The following is a 12,051-nucleotide window of genomic DNA, read 5'->3' as shown; positions in this document are numbered from 1 at the left end:
TTAGGGTTATGACCTGCACAATCGCTTTTGGTGTAGTGTCTCCCTTATGGCCACCCCAGTAACAGGGCTAATTTGGCTCCCATATTTGTAGACTGCAGCTCTGACTGGATACAACAGACTTGCTTTGTAGCCAATCTCTAACCAACTCTGGCCAGAGGGATGGGGGTTTAAGAGGACAGGCAGTCAGCAACCAACTAGTGCATAATGGCTGTTGCAAAGGGGACTCCAGTACCAGGTGAGCATTTATGGGCGTCTGGCCTATTTCACTATGTTTACAGTCTAATTGGGTTTCTCAATCATTCCCATGGCTTCTAAGCCACAGGCTTGGTTGGCCTACTTCTTCCTAGACTGTGTACCAGTTTTTTGTTTGTTTGTTTTTTTCCTGTGTCACCCACAAAAGCAGCATGAGGCTCTTTCATTAACTGGGCACAAAAAATTTAAGCTATCACTAAGCCCACAAAGAGTGACGCCAGCTGCTGCAGTGAGAAAAATTGTTTTCAGAGGATCTGAGGTGCTCCTCTTCCTCTCAAAAGGCCTGAGAAAGAAAGTTCTATCAGGAGGGGGAAAAAAAAACTTTTATGAAATTCAAAGATTATATAAAGGGCCAGCCAGTCTTATGCCAAGAAACTAACTTCTAATTTCACTGGAGCTTCAATTACTGCATCTATGCCAGGAACCTATTCCTTTTGTTAAGAATCTGGCATCTTTATTACCCTCACCCCTGCAAAAATGATTAGTTTACTCTGGAGACACAGAGTCATGCAGGACAGTAATCCCAGCAGACAAATGGGAGGAGACAGCAATAATAAATATTCCTGCTGAAAGAGCATAAAGGAAGCAAAAGCTTGGAGCAACTCAGGAGCACCAGCTGCTTATTAATAAAGACAATGATAACAGGATTCCTTGGCCAGGCTGCAAACACAGCTTTTAGTTACAGTAGTCAAAACCCGAGTTTTCGGTCCTTGTTTTATAACCATCATTTAGTAAGCCGTTGGTGCCCACTCCCAGCACAGACATTTTTCTCTAGTACCAGAAACACAAAGCTTTTTTCTCTGAATTCCCAAAGTCTCCCAATCCTGTGGCCTGTTTTCTTCTCAATTTTCTCCTGACTCAAGATTGTCTGATTCTTTTTTTTTTTTTTTGTCTTTTTGCCATTTCTTGGGCTGCTCCTGCGGTATATGGAGGTTCTCAGGCTAGGGGTCAAATTGGAGCCATAGCCGCCGGCCTACACCAGAGCCACAGCAACTCGGGATCCGAGCCACATCTACAACCTACACCACAGCTCACGGCAATGCCGGATCCTTAACCCACTGAGCAAGGCCAGGGATCGAACCCGCAATCTCATGGTTCCTAGTCGGATTCGTTAACCACTGAGCCATGATGGGAACTCCATGATTGTCTGATTCTTTTGCTACCCAGAGAAAGGGAACTTTCTTTCCAGAAAGGCTTTAAGGATTGCCTCTTAATTATTAAGCCCTGTTCTGTCTGAGGGTTGGGGTGGAGTATACCATTATGAAAATGAAGATGGTAAAAGAAAACTTTTTAATTAATTCCATTTATTTGTCAATAGCAAAGACAGCAACCATTTTCTTTTTAACTCAATTCCATTTGTTGATCACAAGCTTCAAGAGTTATAAGTGAGATAGCTCCCTCAAGAAATTTGCAATCCAGTAAGAGGGTTGCTTACTCTTGAACAAATCCTGAACAAAGCACAGGATTATAGTTTAAGTGTGAAATAAATTGAATGAAATCGAGGGATTCTATGAGCTATAGGATGGTAGCATGTAAGGTGAAACTTTTCTTTCTTTTTGGCTGCAGCATGTGGAAGTTCCCAGGCCAGGGACTGAACCCAAGCCACAGCAGTGACTTAAGCCGATGCACTGAAAATGCTGACACTTAACCCACTTTGCCACAGGGGAACTCCTTGAGGTGAGTCTTAACAGTTGGAACTGAAGGAGGGAATAGTTCATTTTCCCCCAGAAAATGGGGGAAGAAATTGTATTAGTTCTAGCTCTATTAGGGACAGCTGGGCATTCTTGGGCCCATAGCCTGAAAACATGTATAATTCAGAAAAGGATTGTCTGAATTAAGGGAAGTCTTACCAGGAAAGTCTTCTCTTCCCTGAACACAGAGATGTAAAATTCTGGGGGGCAGGTAAGAATATTGAGAAAAAGTAAGCTTCACTATTTTAGGAAATCTGTTCATTTCCTGAGAATAACTGGAGGTTACAGGCATTAGAATCCCATTCACCAGGGGAGAGAGCTGGCAAGCATGACCTGAGTTCCTGTTAAGTGGGCAGGGTTTGGAGCCAACATTTTAATCTTGAGGAGATTATGGAGAATTATGCAGGGTAACAGATAGACTTTAGAACTGGGAGTGCGGTCCAGAGCAAGAGTCCCATTTGGGGCCTGAAACAAAGTGAGGAATCCAAAGGGGACGTCCTCAGAGGTGTCAGCATCCAAACTCAGCCCATCACATCAGATACTCACTTCTGTGTAGCAATAGGTCTCAATGCCAAGCCCCACCAGATGGTAAGACTGAGCTGCTGACTTTTTTTCTGCCCTAAGCAGGTGATGCCCAGTGTGTGGAGCGTCAGGGATGAGAAAAGCAGGGGAAAAGGGACCAGGCAAACTTCTTTTTCTTCTGGCAATGTCTGACGGTGTGCACCCAAGGGCTCCTGCTACAGGACAGCAAAGCCTAGGAGAATACTTATTTGAGACCTTACCAGGCTCACAAGAGCAAAGAGATAAGAGACAAGAAAAAAAAAAAAAAAAAGAGGAGAGGGAGGTCTTACCTACCAGAGGGTCAATATTGGTTGCAATAGTGGATTAGGGTTAGGGTTAGGGTTGCAAAATTGCAAAATTGAGCTTTGGGACGGACTTGAAGTGAGGAACGTAAACCTGGGACTGTACCATTGGAGCCCTTGAGGGAGAGCAAGGAGTGTACAAGGCGAGGGGCAAGGTCACTGACATGGTACCAAATTGGCTGCCCCACCGTCTCCCCGCCCCCTTACCGTCAGAAGCAAAAGCAAATTTTCTCCGCAAGAAATATTTTCCAGACCGCGCCCCTCTGTCTTCTGCCCGTGCTCCTGCCAGGATGGCTGCCAACAGCCCCTCCGCCCTTCTCTTGGAACCCGCAGAGTCGCCCGCGCCGAGCCCCGAGCCCCTCCAGGCCAGAGGCCCCTGCAGGTGGTGCTGACGAAGGTGTGGGGGGCCTGGAAACCGCCGCGTGCCGGTTCCCGCGGCTGAAGCCCGCGATGTCTGGGGACATGGGTACCCTGAGCCCGCGGCCGGCTGTGGACCTCCCCGCCTGGCCCGGAGCACCGGGAAGCCACCTCCATCCAGCACCACTGACCAGAGCCTGGAAGACAGCCTTGTCTGGGATGTTGCCCCAGAAACCTGTGGCGCATAAGATGCGCGGCTCTGGCTGGAGCCGGTGTGAAGGCCAAGGAAGTGAAGACTGAGGAGGGCGCCATCTTCATGGAGGGGGAAGCAGCCCGTGGGAGAGGAGATGGAGGCGGCAGAGAAACTGGTGAGGGAGCAGAGGCATCGGAAGGCCCAGGTCCCTTAAACTTTGGTGGCCCAGTTGTGGACCCACTGGAAGCCATCCAGTGGGGCCCGGAGGCCGTGAGTGCCCAGGTGGACAGGGCCTGGCTGCACCTGGAGTGCAGGTTTGGACGCATGGGCAGGTTGCACTTAGCCGGAAGGAGCTTCATCCTCCAGAATATTCCAGGCTTCTGGGTCACTGCCTTCCTGAGTCACCCGCAGCTGTCAGCCATGATCAGCCCCTGATAGGAAGACATGCTAGGCCCCCTGATGAATTTGGAGGTGAAGGAGCTTAGGCACAGCAGGGCAGGCTGCAAGTTTAAGTTCAGTTTTTGGAGCAATCCCTAATTCTGGAACAAGGTAATGGTGAAGTAGTATGAGTGCAGATCCTCAGGCCTGCTGGTGTCAATCGCAAATCTCTTCTGCTGGCAGTGGGTCCAGGAGCTTCTAGCTCTGGCCACAGGAACCAGGACACTGTCTGCAGCTTCTTCAACTGCTTTTCACAGCACAGCCTCCCACAGGTGGACAGCGTTGCTGAAGTTATTAGAGAAGACCTGCGGCCCAACCCCTTGCAGTACTACCTGTTGGGGGATAGGCCTCACAGAGCCAGGAGAGGCCTAGCAAGGTGGCCCACAGAGGCCCCTCCTAGGCCCTGTGGTTTCCAGTCTGGCTACGTCCCACCCTGGGACCTGGCGCCTACGTAAGACTTCTCGAGGACCTATGCTCAGGCCAGCCATGGCATTCTGCTGTCTGCTTTCTCTTCCATGTTCTCTGACCCCTTTGGACTTCAGTGAACTCAGCTCCAAGATTGTGGCCTTCATGGCCAAGCTCATCTGTTTCCATGTAGTCTCCATGCATTCCATGACTGTCACATGCCATGGTGTCTACCCAAGCACCCAGTGCCATGGACATGCACTGCCATCATCTTCATGGCCTGGACCTGTCTTTGGTCGTGACCTTCCCTCCCTTTTTTGTCATGGGCACCCACAAGTCATCTCTAGGAGGACCGGTGCCTACTCCTTCAAGGCCACAACCTGCTGGGTTTCATATTTATGCTGGCCCCACACCTGGCTGTGGCAAGCTAACTATCATCATCCAAGATGACATGGGTGCATTTGGTGCTGGCCATCAACCAGACTTGGACATTCCAGGTCCTCAGGACTGAAGGCCAAGCTACTGGATTGTGGGGTATCTAGCAGAATGGGCACAGACATGAGGTCAAGGACATGAAGCAATGGGCAATGCCCTTCATTGTGATCACACTGCTCTTCCTATCCCTGTGTTGGCTCTACCTCCTAGCCTGCTATTGACTTGTGAAGGACTGTGCTCTACCAATGTCTGGCCATCACCCTTCTCATGAGTTTTGTCAGCATTGCCATCAACCCTGTTGGCTGCTCCCAGGTCAATAAGGGCCTCAAGAATGGACCTTGAACCCAGGTGAGCCACCTGCCAATGCTCCTCCCAAGCCCTCAGGTACTCTGCCACACTGGCACATCTGGGCATGTGTTCAAGGCAGGGGCAATAATGGAGTCCCTTCCAGAAGCCTAACCTCCTGAGCCCCAGTCACTGTACCCACATAGAATCCAACTCCCCTGTAGTCACCAGTTTTCAGGCTGCCAGGTTGGGGGTGCTGGAGAGGGTATATCTGGTCATGAGGTCTGTCTCCACCTCATGTTTCTTTCTTTTTTTTTTTTTTTCCAAATTGCTTTAGTGGGTAGTTGGGAACAAAGTGTGTGTATACCTCAGTTTGCTAAGTTTTATTGCCATTATCCACTTTTTTTTTCTTTTGCTGCGAGTGCAGCATACAGAAATTCCTGGGCCATGGATTAGACATGCACCACAGCAGTGACCCAAACCACAGCAATAACAATGCCAGATCCTTAACCTGCTGAGCCATCAGGGAACTCCCTCACATGTTTCTTTTTATTTTCTTTAAAGTGATCACTCAGAAACAGAAAATAAACAACTTAAGAGGAAAGGTTTGGAGTTCCCATTGTGGCACAGCAGAGACAAATCCAACTAGGAATCATGAGGTTGCAGGTTCAATCCCTGGCCTCGCTCAGTGGGTTAAGGATCTGGTGCTGCCATGAGCTGTGGTGCAGAGTGCAGATGCAGCTTGGATCTGATGTTGCTGTGGCTGTGGTGTAGGCCAGCTGCAGCTCCAATTGGACCCCTAGCATGGGAACCTCCATATGCCATGAGTGTGCCCTAAAAGCCAAAAAAAAAAAAAGAAGCCGAGGAGTAAGGCTTTCTTGTTAAATCTGCCTCTCTGATTGTCTCCAGAGAGGGAGGGTTGTCTTGTAGATTGGCAGAGCTCTCTTTGCTCCCTCTGCTTCAGTGCCCTGCACCCCTCAGCAAGGGAGGACAGCACAGGGATGCTGACAGAGAGACCAGGATGTAACTGATGGTCTTGATGGCTGTGTTGTAACTGACGTCTCTGCTTCTAGACAGGGACAGCACATTGTTTTGTTCTGTGCTATGTTCTTGGAACCTTAGCCCCAGCTCTACTTTTGTCTCCTCCGCCAAGTCCAAACCCCCATGGGATCCTATAGGTATGGGAGCTTAGCTGTGCCCCCTCCCAAGGAATTTTGGAGTTGTCTCCATCTCATTTGGGGGGTGTGACCATACCCAGGCCCCTTCCCACGGAAGGCCTTTTCTTCTGTTCCCGAGGACATGAGGAGGCCTTGACACAAAATAAAGGAGCAGCTGCTCTTGGCAGAGGAGTGCAAGAGAAGCCAGAGCCAGTTGGGAAGGCTGGGATGGTGGAGAGCCTGAGAGGTGCAGGAGGAGAGCTGCCAAATCTTCCTAACTTTTTTATTCACTAATACGTCTTTTTCAATTAGAAGAACTCAGAACAGTGCAATTTTTGAGGGTCCTTTAGTCCAGGTATGACTTTTTGTATGTGGAAGATCGATGCTGTGTTTTTCATTTTCCTGCTTTTAAGTCGGACCCTATGCATCCCCTTCTCATTATCTGTCCACTGGGGAATATGAGCTGTCCCAGGCCTGCTTGTTGCTATTAGCTGAGAACATTTACCAAGAATATCAATGTAATCTTGCTATGCCATTTGGACACTTATGTGGCTGTTCATGATTATTATGAAGTTGTTGCGGCCTGTTAATATAACCCTAAACTTAGAAGTTGTCTGAATAAAGTGGTTTTGTAGGGCTTAAGAGTGGAAACTGTTACCATATTCTGTGAGGATAACCTCCAAAAAGAAATCTGTAACTGATGGTCTTGATGGCTGTGTTGTAACTGACGTCTCTGCTTCTAGACAGGGAAATAGTCATGAGGTGGCTTTGTCCAATGAGAAGCAGATTCATGGTATTTTGTTTGCTGTTGCTTCATGAAAATATAAAAATCTACCAGCCTGAGATAAAAAGAAAAAAGAAAACTTTTCCAATTCCCAATTTAAGCCCTTAGATGGTCCAGCTATTGTGTCGAACAGTGAACTCACAAAGATCACTGAACATAGAACACAAGTCACTCTTACTGAGATTTGGCAGAAATAATATGCTATGAATTTAGAATACTATGGGTCACAGATATGAGATCTGTTAAATACAGAACATAAAACAGCTATGCAAACACAGGGATGATCTAACCCACAAGAGACTTTTGAAAGTTTTACTTTCAAAAAAAAAAAAAAAATTGGAGTTATGGGGAGAAAAAGAAACAAGAAATTAAAATTGTAATTGTTGATCTAAAAATATTAATGCTGTACCTGCGGCCCAAAAATAAATTAGTTAATAAAAATATTAATGAGTCAATTAGCAGATTAGACACAGCTAAAGACAGAATTAATAATTTTGTTTATTTTGAATTGAAGTATCATTGATTTACAATGTGTTAGTTTCTGGTATATAGAAAAGTAATTCAGATATGTGTGTGTAATATTTTTCAGATTCTTTTCTATTATAGATTATTACAAGGTATTGATTATAGTTCCCTGTGCTATACAGTAGGACTTCATTTATCTCTTTTGTAGATAATAGTGTGTATCCATTAATTCCAAACTCCTAATTTATCCCCCCTACCACTTTCCCCTTTGGTAACTATAAGACTATTTTCTACACCTGTGAGTCTTTTTCTGTTTTGTAAATAAGTTCATTTCCATTATTTTTTTAGATCCACATATAAGTGATATCATATGATATTTGTCTTTCTCATCTGACTTACTTCACTTAGTATGAGAATCTCCAGTTGCATCCATGTTTCTGCAAACGGAATTATTTCATTCTCTTTTATGGCTGAGTAATGTTCCATTGTACATATAAACCACATCTTTTTTTCTTTTTCTTTTGTCTTTTTAGGGCCACACCCTTGGCATATGGAGGTTTCCAGGCTAGGGGTTGAATCAGAGCTGTAGCCTCTGGCCTACACCAGAGCCACAGCAACACGGGATCTGAGCCACGTCTGTGACCTTCACCACAGCTCATGGTAATGCCACATCCTTGACCCACTGAACGAGGCCAGGGATTGTACTTGCATCCTCATGGATACTAGTCAGATTTGTTTCCTCTGAGCCACAACAGGAACTCCTATACCACATTTTCTCTATTCATCATCTGTTGATGGACACTTAGGTTGCATCTATGTCTTGGCTATTGTAAATAGTACTGCCATGAACATTAGGGTGCATTTATCTTTTCAGTTAGAGTTTTTGTCTTCTCCAGATACATGCCCAGGAGTGGGACTCCTGGATCATATGCTAACTCTATTTTCAGTTTTTTAAGGAACTTCTGTACTGTCCTCTATGTGGATATACCAATTTACATTCCCACCAACAGTGTAGGAGGATTCCCTTTGCTTTGCACCCTCTCCAGCATTTATTGTTTGTAGACGTTTTGATGATGACCACAAAATAATGATTTTGCTGTTGTGCTGGGACAAATTACCCAGAATGAAATGCTGAGAAGGGGATGGAAAATGTAAAACAGACATTAAGAGAATTGGGAAGTATAATACATGTCTAATCAGAGTACCAGAAATAAAGAGTAGAGGAAATGGAGAGGAAGCATTACTTAAAATGATATTGGCTGTAAATTTACACAACTTATAAAAAGTAAGGATTTACAAATTCAAGAACAGCATATCTCTAGTAAAGTCAATATTCAAAAATCCATGCAGAACATCAAAGACAAAGAGAAGATCTTAAATTCATCCAGCGAGTAAGTGAAGCTAGGGAATTTTTGTGGACGTCAGAGTGGAGGCAGGTATGAATGGGTTGAGTGATGAAATCCAGCAAAAGAAATATAGCTTCCAAAGTACTTAAATCTATTGACAAGTTCAGCCTGGCCTTAGAATTTGGCATAAATGGTCAGCGTGAATACTGGCCACAGGGCTGTCACCTTTGTGTGGTTCTGTAAAGATCAGGACATTATAGCAGGCAAAAGACTCATTTTCTTAACTTTTGGGTACAGAAACTAATCATCCTTGACAGTATGTAATGTACCAGTAATCATTGGAAATAAATATTTATAGAATGTCAATGTCATGCTTTGTATTCTTTTCCAGCCAGTTGCCAGAGTTTCCCTACATCTTCCTCAGCAACAGAGATAACTTGGACAAACATGGGCTGCCATCCATCACTATGGAAATCCTCAAGTGAATGATGGCTCACCTTGATGTCAGAAAATGGACCATGCAGGGACAGCTGGTCTTAGACAGGTGAGCAATGAATAATCCAACATGTCCTTGATGCATTGGGGGAAAAGTTCTCAGAGCAGTAAAAGCCAAACAGGTGCCTCAGCAGAAAGCAGAAGAGATCAGATTTGGTTTTTTTGTTGTTGTTGTTTGTTTGTTTTTTGTCTTTTTTGTCTTTTCTGGGGCTGTACCCGCAGCATATGGAGGTTCCCAGGCTAGGGGTCTAATCGGAGATGTAGCCACTGGCCTACTCCAGAGCCATAACAACATGGGATCCGAGCCGTATCTGTGACCTGCACCACAGCTCACGGCAACACCAGATCCTTAACCCTCTGAGCAAGGCTAGGGATCAAACCCACAACCTCATGGTTCCCAGTCAGATTCATTAGCCACTGAGCCACGACGGGAACTCCAAGAGATCAGATTTGTGATCAAAAAGACTAAGCAACAAACAAGCCTGGATTGCTGAAAATTTAGTTAATAATCAAGTTAAGAAGGAAGAGGGAAATTTTGTTCAGGCCAAACTGAGGACTATAATTTAGGAGACAAGACTCTAAGAAAGCTCTGAGAACTGCCTACCTGTTACAAGTTGAAGGCACAGTCATATATTTTAGAGACAAAGGATCAAACATTGAAATGACATCCTTACATTTTACGTAAAGTTCACCAAAGGTACATAGTCCAAGTAAGCTTGTATACAACAAACAGCCAGTCACCATGACTTCTTATAGAGCTGGGGGAAAAAAATGCTAACCTTTCTGGGGGGGGAAGGGGTGCTGTGCCTGTGGCATGCAGAAGTTTCGTTGTCAGTGATCAAACCCATGCCACAGCAGGACCCGAGCTGCTGCAGGACCCTTAATCTGCTAGGCTACCAGGGAACTCCAAGAATGATAATCTTTTAAAAAGCTACATTGCTAGCATCAGAAGAAAGGAAAAAAATTTAATCTTTGCAATCAAGTAGACATTCCCATCTTAGAGGAGGTCTGGCTACTGTGTAATGCAGATGCACACTGCACATTACAGAGGAAGAGAGGAGGCCCAGACACAGAGAGAAAGAACTTTTTGTTTACATTTTCTTGTCTTGCCTTAAAATATAAATTGTATTTCATCAGTAGGTATCATATCTGCTGAGGACAACCTCAGAGCAGTTGAATTGGGCCAAAGTCTGAGCTGCATAGGTTGGAAGTTCAGAGGACATTGTGTACCCACGTTCTCATGCTTGAAACATTAGCTGCCTGCCTACCTCATCAAAGTCTGTTCTAATCATACCTCCTTCAGGTGACCAGGCCATAGCTCCATACCAGACACAGGCTTCCTCCTGCCCTCACCCCACCAGATCATTATGAAATTTCATGATTGACTTAAAATAAAGGGGAAAAATTATCTTAAGATCTCAGAGAGAAAAAATAGAAACAGCCATAAGGAAAAAGAACAGGTTACCTTGAAGGAATAATTATTAGAATGACAGAGCAGCTCTCCAGCAACTACATTAGAAGCCCAAAGACAGCAAAATTATTACTTCAAAATGTTAGTAAAAAAGCTTTTCAACCTAATCTTGTATATCCAGCTAAATCATCCTTCAAAAACAAAAGTAAAATAAAGGTGTCTATAAATAAATAAATGGAAAGATTTATACTAAGAAAACTGCTGTAATAGAACTTCTTTATTTTTATTTTTATTTTTTTTTAATTTTTTGCTATTTCTTGGGCCGCTCCTGTGGCATATGGAGGTTCCCAGGCTAGGGGTCTAATCAGAGCCATAGCCACCAGCCTATGCCAGAGCCACAGCAACGCAGGACCTGAGCCGCGTCTGCAACCTACACCACAGCTCACGGCAACGCCACATCCTTAACCCACTGAGCAAGGGCAGGGACCGAACCCGCAACCTCATGGTTCCTAGTCGGATTCGTTTTTTTTTATTTTTTTTTATTTTTATTTTTTATTTTTTGCTATTTCTTGGGCCGCTCCTGTGGCATATGGAGTGTAATAGAACTTCTAAAGGATATATTTCAGGAAAGGGTAATATGATTCCAGAAGGAAAACCTGAAATGCAAAAGAAATGGTGATAAAACAGAAAAAAATGTACCAAACTATCATAAAAACAGAAAGGAAGCAGTGAGGATAAGAAAGGATTTACATAGACAGTAGCTAGAAGGAGAGTTTTTAAGAGAGGGAGTATAGTTGAGTCACAAGGTTGTGATCACTTCTGCTGTTCAAAGTGATTCAGTATATACATATATACACACATCCATTCTCTTTCAGATTCTTTTCCCACCTAGATTATCACAGAATATTGGGTAGAGTTCTCTGTGCTACACAGCAGGTCTCCATTGGCCAATCATTCCATATGCCTTAATGTGCATATGCCAATCCCAAACTCCCAGTCCATCCCTCCAACCAACATTTTCCTTTTGGTAACCATGTTTTTGAAAGTCCGTGAGTCTGTTTCTGTTCTGCAAATAAGTTTATTTGTATCATTTTTAATATTCCACATTTAAGCGATACCATGTTTGTCTTTCATTGTCTGACTAACCTCACTTTGTATGATAGTTTTTAGGTCCATCCATGTTGTTGCAAATGGCATTATTTCATTCTTTTTCATGGCTGAGTAATATTCCATTGTATATATGTACTACGTCTTCTTTATCCATTCTTCTATTGATGGACATTTAGGTTGCTTTCATGTCTTGGCTATCCTAAATAGTGCTGCAGTGAACATTGGGGTGCAAATTACGGTTTTCTCTGGATTGATGCCCGGGAGTAGGATTTCTGGATTGTATGGCAGTTCTATTTTTAGTATCATGAGGAACCTCCATACTGTCTTCCATAGTTGTTACACCAATGTATATTCCCACCAACAG

At 44.4% G+C, this 12,051-nt stretch overlaps 1 pseudogene; it reads left to right on the top strand.

Annotated features, from left to right (window-relative positions):
* On the top strand, nt 205-4,249 carry LOC100739301 (annotated as a pseudogene).

The sequence above is a fragment of the Sus scrofa genome, chromosome 9 (assembly GCF_000003025.6).
Source record: "Sus scrofa isolate TJ Tabasco breed Duroc chromosome 9, Sscrofa11.1, whole genome shotgun sequence".
Lineage (NCBI taxonomy): Eukaryota > Metazoa > Chordata > Mammalia > Artiodactyla > Suidae > Sus > Sus scrofa.
This window is presented reverse-complemented; position numbering and strand designations above follow the sequence as displayed.